Raw genomic sequence first — 12,614 nt, forward strand, 5'->3', positions numbered from 1 at the left:
AATGCATAAATAATTGGAACAATGAATCGATGTTTCTCTCCTTTGTTTCTAAAAAAATAAAATCGATCAATAAAAAAATACCTATATAGAAATATTAAAATATATAAATTAATATTTTGTTTTCTTAAAAAGACCCTGACTTTTCTATTTAGTTTTGAAAGTAGTAAAAAGAGATTTGTGGATTATAATAATAGAGAATCATTTTGAATAGAATCATACTACCATTAAACAGATAACCTCCTGATCAAAATTTCAAGTAATGTAATTTTTCAAATAAATCTTCAATATCTGATGCCAACAATACATACCCTCTCCCTCAGAAACAGACATTTTCATTTTTTCCAGAGTAAATTAAACAGAAAAAGATTTGTTTGATTTGAAACTCACTGTCTATAAAACTTTCAAAAGTCTGATTTTTGTTTTTCTGGCTAGGTCCCTTAGCTAACTCTTGAAAGCTGTAATTATTTCTTTTAGTAACTTTGTAATTGTCTTTGCATGGGGTAGGCCTCCATTCCTAATAGAGAATTAATTTTAGTCTAGTTTGTGGGACAATGGTTACTATTGCATCCCTATTCTCTCTTTTTTTCATCAATGGAATGCTTTAACATTTTTGCTCTCAACACACATACCAGTTATTCTTATGTATAGTACCCAGTAACTGGGAAATAGACTTCAGATGTAAAAGCCACGTGTGTGAGTTCCAGAAAACTCTTTCTTCCTTGTGGTCATGTTTCTTTCAGACTTGAGGAAGAAGCCAGTTAGATTTGGAGTCCTGGGAAGATTGTGAAGTTGTAGAAGAAAGAAATGAAAACTGAGTTCAATGTTATTTCCAAAATCCTTCTTAGGAAAGTAATACTTTATTCTTTATTTTGGAATTCTAACTATGGAGCGAACCCAAAAAAGCTAAAGTTATTTTGCCAGAGAACCTAAAAAGCGTATCAAATTTCAAGTCAAATTGTTGCAAATTACCTTTTCCACCTAAACTTAATAAGCAATAGGATGGTGTTTATCCTTTATATTTATATGTTACATTACTTCTAAAAAGCACTTTTTCCTATCTGCAGCCCCTGCAGAGCTAGACATGTAGGTTCAAATCCTCCCTCCACCATTCACTCGCTAAGTTACTTAACCTCTTCATGCCTCCATTTCTTTATCTATGGAAACGGACAAAAAAAAAAAAAAAGGATTGTTTGAAGTATTAAATCAAGTTAGTACTTATAAAGCACTTACAAATGCTCGTGAAATAAATCATAGTTCCCATGCACCCATCCGGTATAACAAGAACCACCAGCACAAGTCACGTAAGAAAATGTATTCCTTGCCTTTCAGCCTCTCTCTTTCTTATTATGGCTGTGCTTTGCCAACTGGGGCACATTATGTTAGCAGATCTGAACTTTGCCAGAAAGGTGTTTGTATTTTATTTCAAATTATGATTCCCGCACATCGGGTGATATATAGACCATTCCGCCCTACTGCTCAGGAGCCCCTCAGAGTCCGGGCGTGAGACGCATAACCAACTCTGGTCTGATATTTGCACGGGGCTTTGACATCCAAAGAGCCGCCGAGACGCCGTTATTGGTATTCCGGAAAAGGGAGGCAACGAAGCCATCCTTTCAATAAAAATAAACTGAACTGGAGAGCTGCCTGGGAAGAGTGCGTTATCCAAAGTACTTCCATCATGAATAATGATTGAGAAACTGCCTCTCCGCTCCCCACTGCTTCCTCCCAGGCAGCACCCCACACCGATGCCCAGGTGCCAATCTGGACCTCGGTGATGGCACACGGTCAGAGCCACCACCTTCCAGAAGCTCGGCGTGCACAGGCAGCGAAAGAGGGGGGGGCCGGGACGCCCCGGGCTGGCGGGGTTTCTAAGGTGGGACCCCAGCCCAGGACTTTCCCGCGCCTGGTTCTTCGGGTTCCTTCGGAACCCGCTCCCTTTGTTTACGTTTGGCGCCTGGCTCAGCACCGGAGAGCATTGCAACCTCCCCAAAGGGGCAGCATCTCGCCTCTGTCCACGGGGCGGGGGGCAGAGTTCGCGCTCCCGGGTGTGGGGGTGCCCCTCCTGCAACACGTGTCGGCGGTGACCAAATCACTAACAGAGGCGGCGGCCGGGGGAACGGCGAGCTGGCTGGTGCGGGGCAAGCAAGCAAAGTGTGGCAGCGATTCTTCTGGAAAGTGGGTGGGAGAGGAGCTGGGAGGGCGCGGGAGGGAAGGGATCGGTGTCTGAACGTGCGTGCGAGCGGATGCAAACCCGAGAGGCGTGAGCGGCGCCGGGTGCGAGCGGAGCGGGGGGCGCCGCGGGGGAGTGCGCGCCGGTGAGTGACACGGGGGCGGGCGGGCCGGGGCCGGGGGCGGGGGCGCCGGCGGGGGGCGGGAGAGCCGGGCGCGGCGGGCCGGCCGAGTGGTGTCAGCGAAGGCATCCGCCGGGGCCGAGCAGGCTGCGCCCTCCGCCGCGAGCGCCGGCAGCTGGGCGAGCTCGGGACGGCGCGCGGCCCAGCCAGCGGCTCCCTCCCCGCGCCCGCCCTCCTCCCGCGCCGCCGGGGCCGCCACCTCCGCGGAGCCACCCCCGCGACCGCGCCCCCGATCCCGGCCCCCGGTCCGGGACGGAGTGCCCGGCGATCGGCAGAGAGGTAAGCGCGGGGCGCCTGGCCACCGCCTCCGGGATTCCCTCCCCACCCGCCGGGCCCGGGCCCGGATGCGGGACGGAGGACGGGCGCGGCGGGGCCTGCGCGGCGGGACGGGGGCTCGGTCCGGGTCGCACGTTCGGCAGCCCGAGCCGCCCGGCCCCCGCCGCCTCGCGGGCGCTGGGTGTGGCCCTGCTCGGCGCCGACGCCGGCGGGCGGCGCGGACCGGACGCGGAGGTCGCCGTCCTTCCTTTCTCCCGCCCCGCACGGCGCGATCGAGCGGGCGGGCGGGCGGGGAGAGGAGCCGGGCGCCCCGCACCCCTGCGCGCCCTGGGAGAGCTGGTGGCCGCCGCGCTCCGACGTGGACCCGCCCGCCCCGGATCTGAATCGGCCGCGGTCCCCGCGCTGCCCTCCCCGCGCGAGCGCCCCCTGCCACTGGCCGAGCGGAGCGCCACCCACCCCGGCCCCGCTCGCTGCCAGCCAGGAGCTGCCCGCCCCGGCGGACCACCCTGCCCGCGACCGCGGCCCCACGCCCCTGGGCACCGGTGGGAGCGGGATGCGGCGGCCCCCGTGCCCGCGGACTCGCCGCGATTTCAGGCGGGGGGGGGGGGGGGGTCGGAGGGGACGCCGAGCGCCGGCCGCGGGACGAAGCCGTGGTGCCGCGGTGTCCGGGCGGGTGGACCGGAGTCCGCAGGCGGCGGCGGCCGAGCTCGGGACTGTGCAGAGGACGCAGCCCCGGGACAGCGGCCGTTTCCCGGGGCAGGAGGGTCCGTCCCGCTCCCCGCACCCTCCTGCCCGCTCGCACTCCGCTCGGGGTTCGTCTCACTGCACCCGCAGGAGAGGACGGGCTGAGCCTGGACCGGGATGCCACCGAAGCCTCGCATCTTCCCGAGCGGAGGTCCCTGTTCTTGGGGGTTGGTGTGTGTGTGTTCGTGAACTTCCTAAGCTTTCAGCTCCCAGCATTCCTGATGTCAGTGGCTGCGAGGGCTCAGAGACCTGACCCTGTCCTGATTCTTTATGTACAGTATTTCCTTGGAGGAGATGACAGACTCTGTGGCTTGAGAACTGGTGAACTTCAAACACAGCCCATCTCCACATAAAATGTTGTGGAACCGCTCCGCTTGCTTACTTAGAATGTTAAAAAGCGTATTCGAAACTTTTACTCGTCCCTTCGCAAGTAAGAAAAAAAAGAAACGGCTCTGAAATTGTAGAACCAATGCAGAGGGAGAGGCTGGGTGCCACTATTTGAAAGAGGAAGGTCGTGTGACCTTTACGACAGCGTTTTAGTTCGTCTTACAGGAATGATTCATTGCCGTTCTGATGGATTATGTTTTCTAGAGAGAAAGCTGATTGCAATATGGCAGGAGGGGCGGGGGGGGGGGGGGAAGATAGGAAGTCAGAAATTGCTTCATTAAGAAAAAAAAAGAATAAGTAACAAATTCGGTTATTTTGAAAGATGCACTGAAAATAAAGAGGGAAGTTGCTTTTCGGGTAACGTATGTCATTGGCCTTAGACGATTGTATTACTTCACCAGAGAGCAGTGTGTTGTGTGGGTGGGGGCAGTTTTATCAAGTGACTGCAGTGTTTAAAAATACCTGGGTCTGATCATATTTGTTGGATCTTTAACTGGGGGGAAAAAATCAACTTTGGGAATGATTTTCTGTTTGGATAAGGCATTCATTGCCGCAGTCTCTAATTAGAGTTTTGGATTAAACTCAAGCTTTGTTGAAACCTATTTTATGGAGCAGCAGAACAGAAAGCATGTAAAATTCTGTATCTTTGTGGCTTTAAAACACACACACACACACACACACACACACACACACACACACACAACTAGACTAGCCCCAAAGATAATTTGCATAAAACATGCAATCACTTGAATGCAGAGATTATTTAAGCGGATAGTAAAAACTCAACATCTGGGAAAGGAGTATATTAATTGGCAATTTTCTTTCTTTCTGTAATCCTTGCCTCTGAAAATATTAAATGATTTTCTAGGAATCAGCTTCGTTTCATATACTTACTTGGACAGGCAGAGGGATCAAGACTCCTTTTGTATTCATTTTGTTTACGAGAGGCCCCCGATAGAAGTCCTGTAGTCGGTTCTGTGCGCCCACTGGTTTTCAGGTGGCCCTTGTGGGTACAGTATCCCTGGGCTCAGGAGCTGCTGTGCCATCTCTGTAATGATCAGGGAAGGAAAATGCTTGGGCCACATCACTGCAGTCTTTGAAGCACTGCCACTCACAAGCAGCTCACAGGTCACTTTTGCTGTGCAAATAGGAATACTTCTCCGTCAGAAGTTAATCTTGAGATATGGCTCATTTTGGGTCCTAAGTGTTATCAGTATCTCAGTTTCTGATCATAGAATTGTGCTGTGATTAGCCATGAATATTCATTGATGGCTTTTGTGTTGAAGGCGCGCTCGGAGGTGGCCTTCATTCTACTACCGTTGCACAGTTCTAATCAGCATCTTAGGAGGTGAGCCGGGCCAGGAACTTCTGGTTTTGTTTGATAAAATGGGAGACTCTGAGATTGCTCAGGGTAAGATCTGAGCTATCACCACCTGTCTGCCGAATAAGAATGGGGTGGGTTCTGTGTGCATTAACCAGATTCTGCCTGCTCACTGTCCCATAGTACTCCTTTCCTGGTCATCTCCTGTAGACCTGTTACTATTATTTGATTGTGACAACTGCACCATAAGACTGCTGTAATTTTTGTACGCAGAACAGTTGCTTTTATGAACATGACACAGGACCTGAGGGCAGAAATATAATGTGACAGAGTGATGGAGTCTGTTTATTGATCTCTACATGATTGTGCATAATTCAACTAATCAATTCATGCCATCACTGTTCTGCCTTGCCGTGTAATCACACAATTAAAATAAGATTTTCATGATACAAACAGTTAATGACCCAGTACACATAATGATAGAAGAAAAACAAACCTTTCTTTCTCTTCCCTTTTTGGAAGTAGTCTGCTGTGAAGGTGTTAGTTCCTTGACACATCGAAATGGCTATTTTGGAGTTGCGATGCTTGTTATGTAAATAGGCCATATGTTTAATTGCCACAGAACTTAATGCGTTCAGTGTTGTGGCACTGGACAGGATTCACTAAGTACCACATCTAAGAAAAATAATCTATTTCTCTCTCTTTATATCATTCCCATTACCTTTGTTTAATAGTGTCTATACTAATAGAAGCCTTGGGGCGATCAGGCCAGCAGGGAAGGGCAGTTGGGGGTGATCAGGTCAGCAGGGAAGCAGATAGGCATCAATCAGGCTGGCAGGGGAGCAGTTAGGGGGTGATCAGGCTGGCAGGCAGAAGTGGTTAGGGGCAATCAGGCAGGCAGGCGGGCAGGCAAGTGGTTAGGAGCCAGCAGTCCCGGATTGTGAGAGTGATGTCCGACTGCCAGTTCAGGGATCGGGCCTAAACCGGCAGTCAGACATCCCCTGAGGGGTCCCAGATTGGAGAGGGTGCAGGCCGGGCTGAGGGATACACACTCCCTGCACAAATTTCGTGCACCAGGCCACTAGTTTCTAATAAGAAATTCTTAATTGTGATGGTGTCATCTGCCTTTGCATCATACAAATCTTTGGTGCTGACACAACTACTATCCGTATTCATTTATGCGCCCATTTAACAGACTTTTCCTAAGTGGATGTCCTGCTGTCAGGCTAAAAGGCCTCCTGCCTGATAACAAACTGTTCATGTTCTTTGCTAAACCTTTTCCTTGCACAGCGAAAAGACTTTCCTTTTCTTGATAGTCTTAGCATTCTCCTCATCACCCAGACTTGAGACCTAGGAACCACCCTGACTCCACTCTCTGGTTCCCTCAGTAAAACTCTGCATCAGGCCCTGTTAACTCTTCCTTTGTAACACTTCCATGGAGCCAGCCCCACCTGTCCTCTGTATTCTCACTTTCCCCGGAGAGCCAGGCCCTCAGCATCGCTATGCTCTCGGGTGATTGAGTCTGCCCCCTTCTGCACACTTCCGTCATGTCACATGGACCTCTCTGAAACTCTTCTCCAAGCATTGTCTCACAGGAAGGCTGTGTTGAAGTCAGGTTTATCTGATTCTAAAGTGCTCTTTCTAGAGTTAAAATCTTTCCATGCCCTGCCCCCCAAGTTGCCTTTGACATAAAGTCTAATCCCTCAACCTGTTTCAGTGTGCCTCATGGTCTTGCCCAAATTTAACTTACTTCGCTCCAACATGAACATTTACTCCTACCAACTGGATATCACTGGCCTTCAAAGGTGACTTTGTACCCTTTTGTTCATGATCTACATTTTGTTTTTGTTTTTGTTTTGTTTATTGATTTGAGAGAGAGGAGGGAGGGAGGGAAAGATAGAGAGAGAGAGAGAGAGAGAGAGAGAGAGAGAGAGAGAGAGACTAGTTGTCCCACTTATTTATGCATTCATTGGTTGATTCTTGTATGTGCCCTGACTAGAGCTGGAACTCAAAACCATGGTGCACTGGGACGATGCTCTAACCAACTGATCTATCTGGTACAATCCATGATTTACCTTTTAGAATGTCTTTCCTTTTTCCTCTGACCTAACCACAGTCTTTAAGTTCAAGTCCACCTGTCCATGTTACCCTCATCTGTTTCTTTCTCTTCTGCCTTTTTGTCTGCATCATTCCTTTAGACCAGTGGTTCACAACCTTCTGGCCCTTTAAATACAGTTCCTCATGTTGTGACCCAACCATAAAATTATTTTCGTTGCTACTTCATAACTGTAATGTTGCTACTGTTATGAATCGTCATGTAAATATCTGATATGCAGGATGGTCTTAGGCGACCCCTGTGAAAGGGTCATTCGACCGCCAAAGGGGTCGCGACCCACAGGTTGAGAACCGCTGCTTTAGCCCATCAGGCCCTCTCTTATACTATTGTGTTCGTGATTTTTTCTTTCCTAACTAGATTGCAAGTTCCTTGAGGGCGCTGTTGTACCATGTGCGCTATCCTTGAATCGTTTACAGGCCCTTGGGTATAGCAGGCACTGGACAACCAGAAGGGGATTTTTTTTTTAATGGTGGGATTTAATATTGTGTACTGCTCCCAATTGTGTCCCCAGAGCCTAGGCTGCAGCTTGACACCTCGTCCTGACCTTCATAAATATTTGTCAACATAGAAATTAATGTTGACATTGGGTCACAGGGACAGACAGGCATTTGAAGGAGGCATTTGTCAAGGAGTTTTTCCCATTTTTCTTCAGTGGTTCTAATCAGCCTCTTTACTCGTCAGCTGTGAGGATTCAGAGGCCTGGCATTCTCCAGAGTGGAGATAACGATGGAGGCTGGCAGGTATGAGTTAGAATTAAGGAGGTTATCATTATTTTAAGGTGAGTGATGGGTCCCATTAGTGAGCAAAAATAAAGGCATGCAGGCTGTGCCAGTATTTTATACATAAAACAATTTAGACTAGAGTTATCAATTGTATAAAAGTTCCGCCAATTGGCCCTAAAATCCTAGACTTTATCACTGGGCTGCCCAATCTTTTCATTTAAAAGCTGCCTTGTAATGTTAAAAATAAATTTATCTGGGGGATCCATCTGGGGATGAAAGTTGAGGTAGGGAAGAGATGCCACACCCCTGCTATTGTGTTGAGGACAAAACCCAAATCTTTAAACTTTTAATAAGACTCACGTAGTACATGGCACTGTTTCTGCCAGGAAGGAGTTTATAGTCAAGAAGGAGAAATAACATGTATCCCAGAAACAAGGGTCTAAGAGCTCCAAGGGAAAAGTTCCTCCTCCTGGTGGGGGGCAGGGACCTGCTAAAGTGTCATCATTGTTTGAGCTGATTATTAAAGGGATTGGGGTAAGACGTCATAGCTGTTATTGGAAATACAGGGGCATGGGAACGGGGGAGGGCGGGGGCAGTGCCGGGCAGGCAATGCAGGGTTTTTAACTCTACCCTGGGTCGTACATATGCCAGGGCTCTCCTGGGCGTCGGTGGTCTGCGGGGTTCGATAATGAAACTTGAAGGATATAGTGACACCTGCAATAATTCCTTCCGGTGCCAAGTGCTGAACTGACCGTGACACAAAGCGCAAAATAACTCTTGTAAGCAGTGTAAGCAGTGCATTCCTGGGTAGCATCCAGCTTGCTTAGAATGCTCAGAAAGGCCTGCTGCATTATGGAAACACCGCTGAAGGCTGAACTCTCCAGGTGATGTAAAGAGGGAATGTCTGCCCGATTGTGCTCCCAAGTGGACAGCCATATAGACACTGCCCAGTGCACCTAGCAGAGCTCAGTAAATGGGCAAACACAGTGTTATATATAGAACCCTAGTGTGAGTCGGTAGAACTACCCCCGTGGATTATGAAACTAGGACCAATGGGTATGTTTCAGAGAGACAGATTTGGGGTCAGTGAAAGGGAAGTAGTCCTGTGATGGACTGCACTATCTCATTAGATCAGGGGTCCTCAAACTTTTTAAACAGGGGGTCAGTTCACTATCCCTCAGACCGTTGGAGGGCCGGACTATAGTTTTAAAAAAAACTATGAACAAATTCCTATGCACACTGCACATATCTTATTTTGAAGTTAAAAAAAAAACAAAAAAAAAAAAAACGGGAACAAATACAACATTTGTATTTGCATGTGGCCCTCGGGCCGTAGTCTGAGGACCCCTGCATTAGATGGTAAGCCCGCCATGACTGAGTGCATTCAAGCATAGGCTATACCACAGGCAGTGCCTCCTTTAAATACATGCACGATCTCCTTTCTTCCTCAAAGTAGTGCTTTGAAGTGCTTATGCTGATTACTCCTGGCTCACTGAAGAGCAATACTGAAGCCTAGGAGGTTGAGGAAGTTGTAGAGCCGGTGCCAAGCCCAGGCAGCCTGAGGGCAGGGACTGAGTAGGCACTGGATGAAGAAAGGATGCAAACATCGAGTGGCCGGTAGGATTTCAAGGGCCCTTCCTAACAGGATTGATTCTGAAGTTCTCCTTATGGATCTAGGTACTAACTGTTGCAAAGCCCACATTCATTATCAGCACACCCAGTTCCTGCAAATCAGAACACAGTGACTGCAATTATCATCATCATCATGATAGTTCTCACTTATTGGTCATCTCATTTAAACCTCACGTGATCTTGCAAGGTAGGGATTATGTATCCTTTTAAGAAGAGGACACAAGCTCAGGGAAGTCACGTGGCTTGATCGAATCAGCAGAGCTGAGAAGTGGCAGATGAACCTGTTCGGTGTCTGACCCCCACCCCCGCTTTCTTCTTACCCTACCCTGTGAGGTAATGCATGGTGACACTGAGAATATTTACCCATCAGTTCAGCACTGGACACCAACCAATCAGAGAGGCTCTCCGGGGTGATGCCTGTCACCTGAGGTGACGTTTAGGTGAAGTCAGTCCAAAGGTGTGTGAAAGGCTTGGTAATATTCCAAGAACTAGGAAAGAAAAAGCATACCTTCATGTGCAATTCTATTTCATCTATATTTCTACACAAGGCAAATTTTGCAATGTTAATGTTATATCTTCCTTAGAAATGACCAGATCTTCCCCACTCCTTTTCTTTCCTGTACCTTTTCCAACCTGGGGCTCATCTCTCTGGACGCCATCCCCTCTTGCTTGCTCAGGGATCTGGCTTCTTTATCTTCCTTGACTTCAGGGTCTCAACCGACCCTTTCTCTCTGTGCATGAGCATGTGTAAGTCCTCATTTTTCTCAAAACAGGAGACAAGACAAACAAAATCCCCTTGGCTCCTTCTCTGTCTGCGTGGTTATGTTCCATCCCATTCCTGGCCTCAGAAGGCAGCTCCTTGAAAGATAAGTCCTCATGCAATACCGGCTCCTCCCGCCTACTCATTCTCTCCAACCCTCCACAATCCTGCCCTTTCATAATGGCCACCTCTGTCCTTCAAACCGCCAGATCTGTCGTCCAGGATTCTCCTCTAACTCTGGACCTGTGCTGGTGTTAATGACCTCTGTCTGCCCCTTGGAACTTTGCCCATCTGTTTTCTGAGACATTCTTCTCTCTCTGTTTTTCCCTGTTGCCCAGTGTTCTGTATTAGTTCTCTGCGGGTTCCTTTCCTCCTCCCAAACCGCAGCATCCTCTAGAGCAGTGATGGCGAACCTATGAACTCATTTTTTTTTTGGTTGATTTTTCTTTGTTAAGTGGCATTTAAATATATAAAATAAATATCAAAAATATGTCTTTGTTTTACTATGGTTGCAAATATCAAAAAATTTCTATAGGTGACACGGCACCAGAGTGAAGTTAGGGTTTTTCAAAATGCTGACACGCCCCTTCAGCCCTCTACTCGCTCTCCACATTTGCCTTGGGGCAACTCACCTGTTTCCTTCTGCTACCACCTATATGCCATTGATTCCTTAATCAACCTTGAACTCTTCTGACCTCTGCTCCAGGCTCAAAACTCCACCTCCACAAGCAGCATATTTTTTGTGTTCTCTTAATCAGTGAAACCTACTTCACCAAGTTTAAAATCTGGGAGTTGCTGTAGATTCCTTGTGCTTCCTCAATCCCTACGTTTTACTGATCACCAAACCCTGTGGAAGCTATCTTTTCTAACTGTCTTGCACCTGCCCTCGCCTCTCTAGAGCATGGCCACCATCACTGCTGTGGCTCATGCCCTCGGCACTCCTCTGGCGGATCACTGCAGTCGCCTGGGAGCTGGTCTCTCTGCCTTCTGCCTGGCCTGCCTCCACTCCACTCCCCACACGGCTGCCTTTCTGAAAGGCAAATGTAATCACGACTCTGCTGCTTGAAACCCTCCAGCAGTCAGTGCTGCTCCGGGATAAAATCAGAGCTCTCTAGCCTGGAACAAAAGCTCCTTGTGATCTGGGCTCTCCCTCCAGGTGTGTATTACAGTCTCCTCTAATTCCCGGCCCCCACTGTCGGCCCCTGCTTATATCATCCCCACTACAGAGCAGGAGTCGTTCCAGGGAAGAAATGAGAGGAGGGGTGGGAGCATGGGACTGACCAGTACCACAGCCACCAGCTGGATCTGGCGAGTGAGCCCTTGAAGTACGTCTAGTCCAAATCGAGATAGGCTGCAAACGTCAGTGCGCCATGGGGTCAAAGACGTCATAGGAAAAAGAGAATGTAACATCTCACTAACAAATTTTAATGTAGATTAAAGGTTGAAACAGATCTTGGATAGAGTTAAATAAAATGCCTATCAGAATTAATTTCACATGTTTCTTTTACCTTTTTAACGTGACTGCTAGGATATTGTAAATTACCTGTGTGGCTCACATTCAAGTCCCACTGGACAGCTTCATGATAGGACATCTCATTCCCAGGAGAGGCTTCCTGCGAGAGCCAGCCCAGGAGCTCTCTGAGTGACGAAGTCAGCCCTACGGCATAGAGAGGCAGCAGTCACCCCGTCTCTTCAATCCAGAGATACAAAGTGCTTCAGAGCAGATTCAGAATCGGAGAGACGGATTGTGCAAGCGCCAGGCAGGAGAATTACAGGCAATGCTCACAGTGCTGAAGTCGCGATGAAAGCACAGCTGTCTCCCAGCCACCGTCAGGAGTGGGAAGCAGGGATCCTCGTGTGCTAGAGGGAGCATTTGAGACCGACAGGAGGAGCAGGGAAGGACAAGTGGAGTCACAGTCCATGGGAGCTTCCCAACCGTGAGGCACCAGGCGGGATGCTGAGAGCCACGCCCGTGTCTCTGAGCCCTCCAGCCGGCCATTGACCCTTCCCAGTGGCTAAGTCCCGGCTCCCCCTCTGTCTAGCTGTAGGATCCTGAGCAAGCCAATGAATCGATGGGTCTTGAGCCTCAATAATATGCACATCCCATAGCCACTGTGTGTCAAACGAAATGCCATGCCCAACAACTGGTCCGTGCCCTGCAGAAGCGCGGCATGCCTCCAGATCTTGAGCACGGCGATCTGGCAGCCATGAGCCCCCGAGGCTTTGAGGACAGGCATATGGGCCGTCAGAAAGGCCCGGAAGATACGTTGTGGCCTATGAGATACGCAGAGCTTCAGGTTTTCAC

General features: G+C 49.0%; 1 protein-coding gene across 3 annotated transcripts in view; it reads left to right on the forward strand.

The window, feature by feature from the left end:
- Positions 1 to 2,156: 2,156 nt before the first annotated feature.
- SPATS2L (spermatogenesis associated serine rich 2 like) overlaps positions 2,157 to 12,614 on the forward strand; it is a 145,258-nt gene continuing 134,800 nt past the window's right edge. The window contains exon 1 of one of the 3 annotated variants that reach the window (XM_059702685.1): positions 2,157 to 2,175. The gene's annotated coding sequence lies outside the window, so the exon portion shown is untranslated. Of the gene's footprint in view, positions 2,176 to 2,232; positions 2,316 to 2,494; positions 2,631 to 12,614 lie in introns of those variants that run through there. The other 2 variants (XM_059702684.1, XM_059702687.1) reach the window with 2 other exon arrangements.

The sequence above is a fragment of the Myotis daubentonii genome, chromosome 7 (genome assembly GCF_963259705.1).
Source record: "Myotis daubentonii chromosome 7, mMyoDau2.1, whole genome shotgun sequence".
Lineage (NCBI taxonomy): Eukaryota > Metazoa > Chordata > Mammalia > Chiroptera > Vespertilionidae > Myotis > Myotis daubentonii.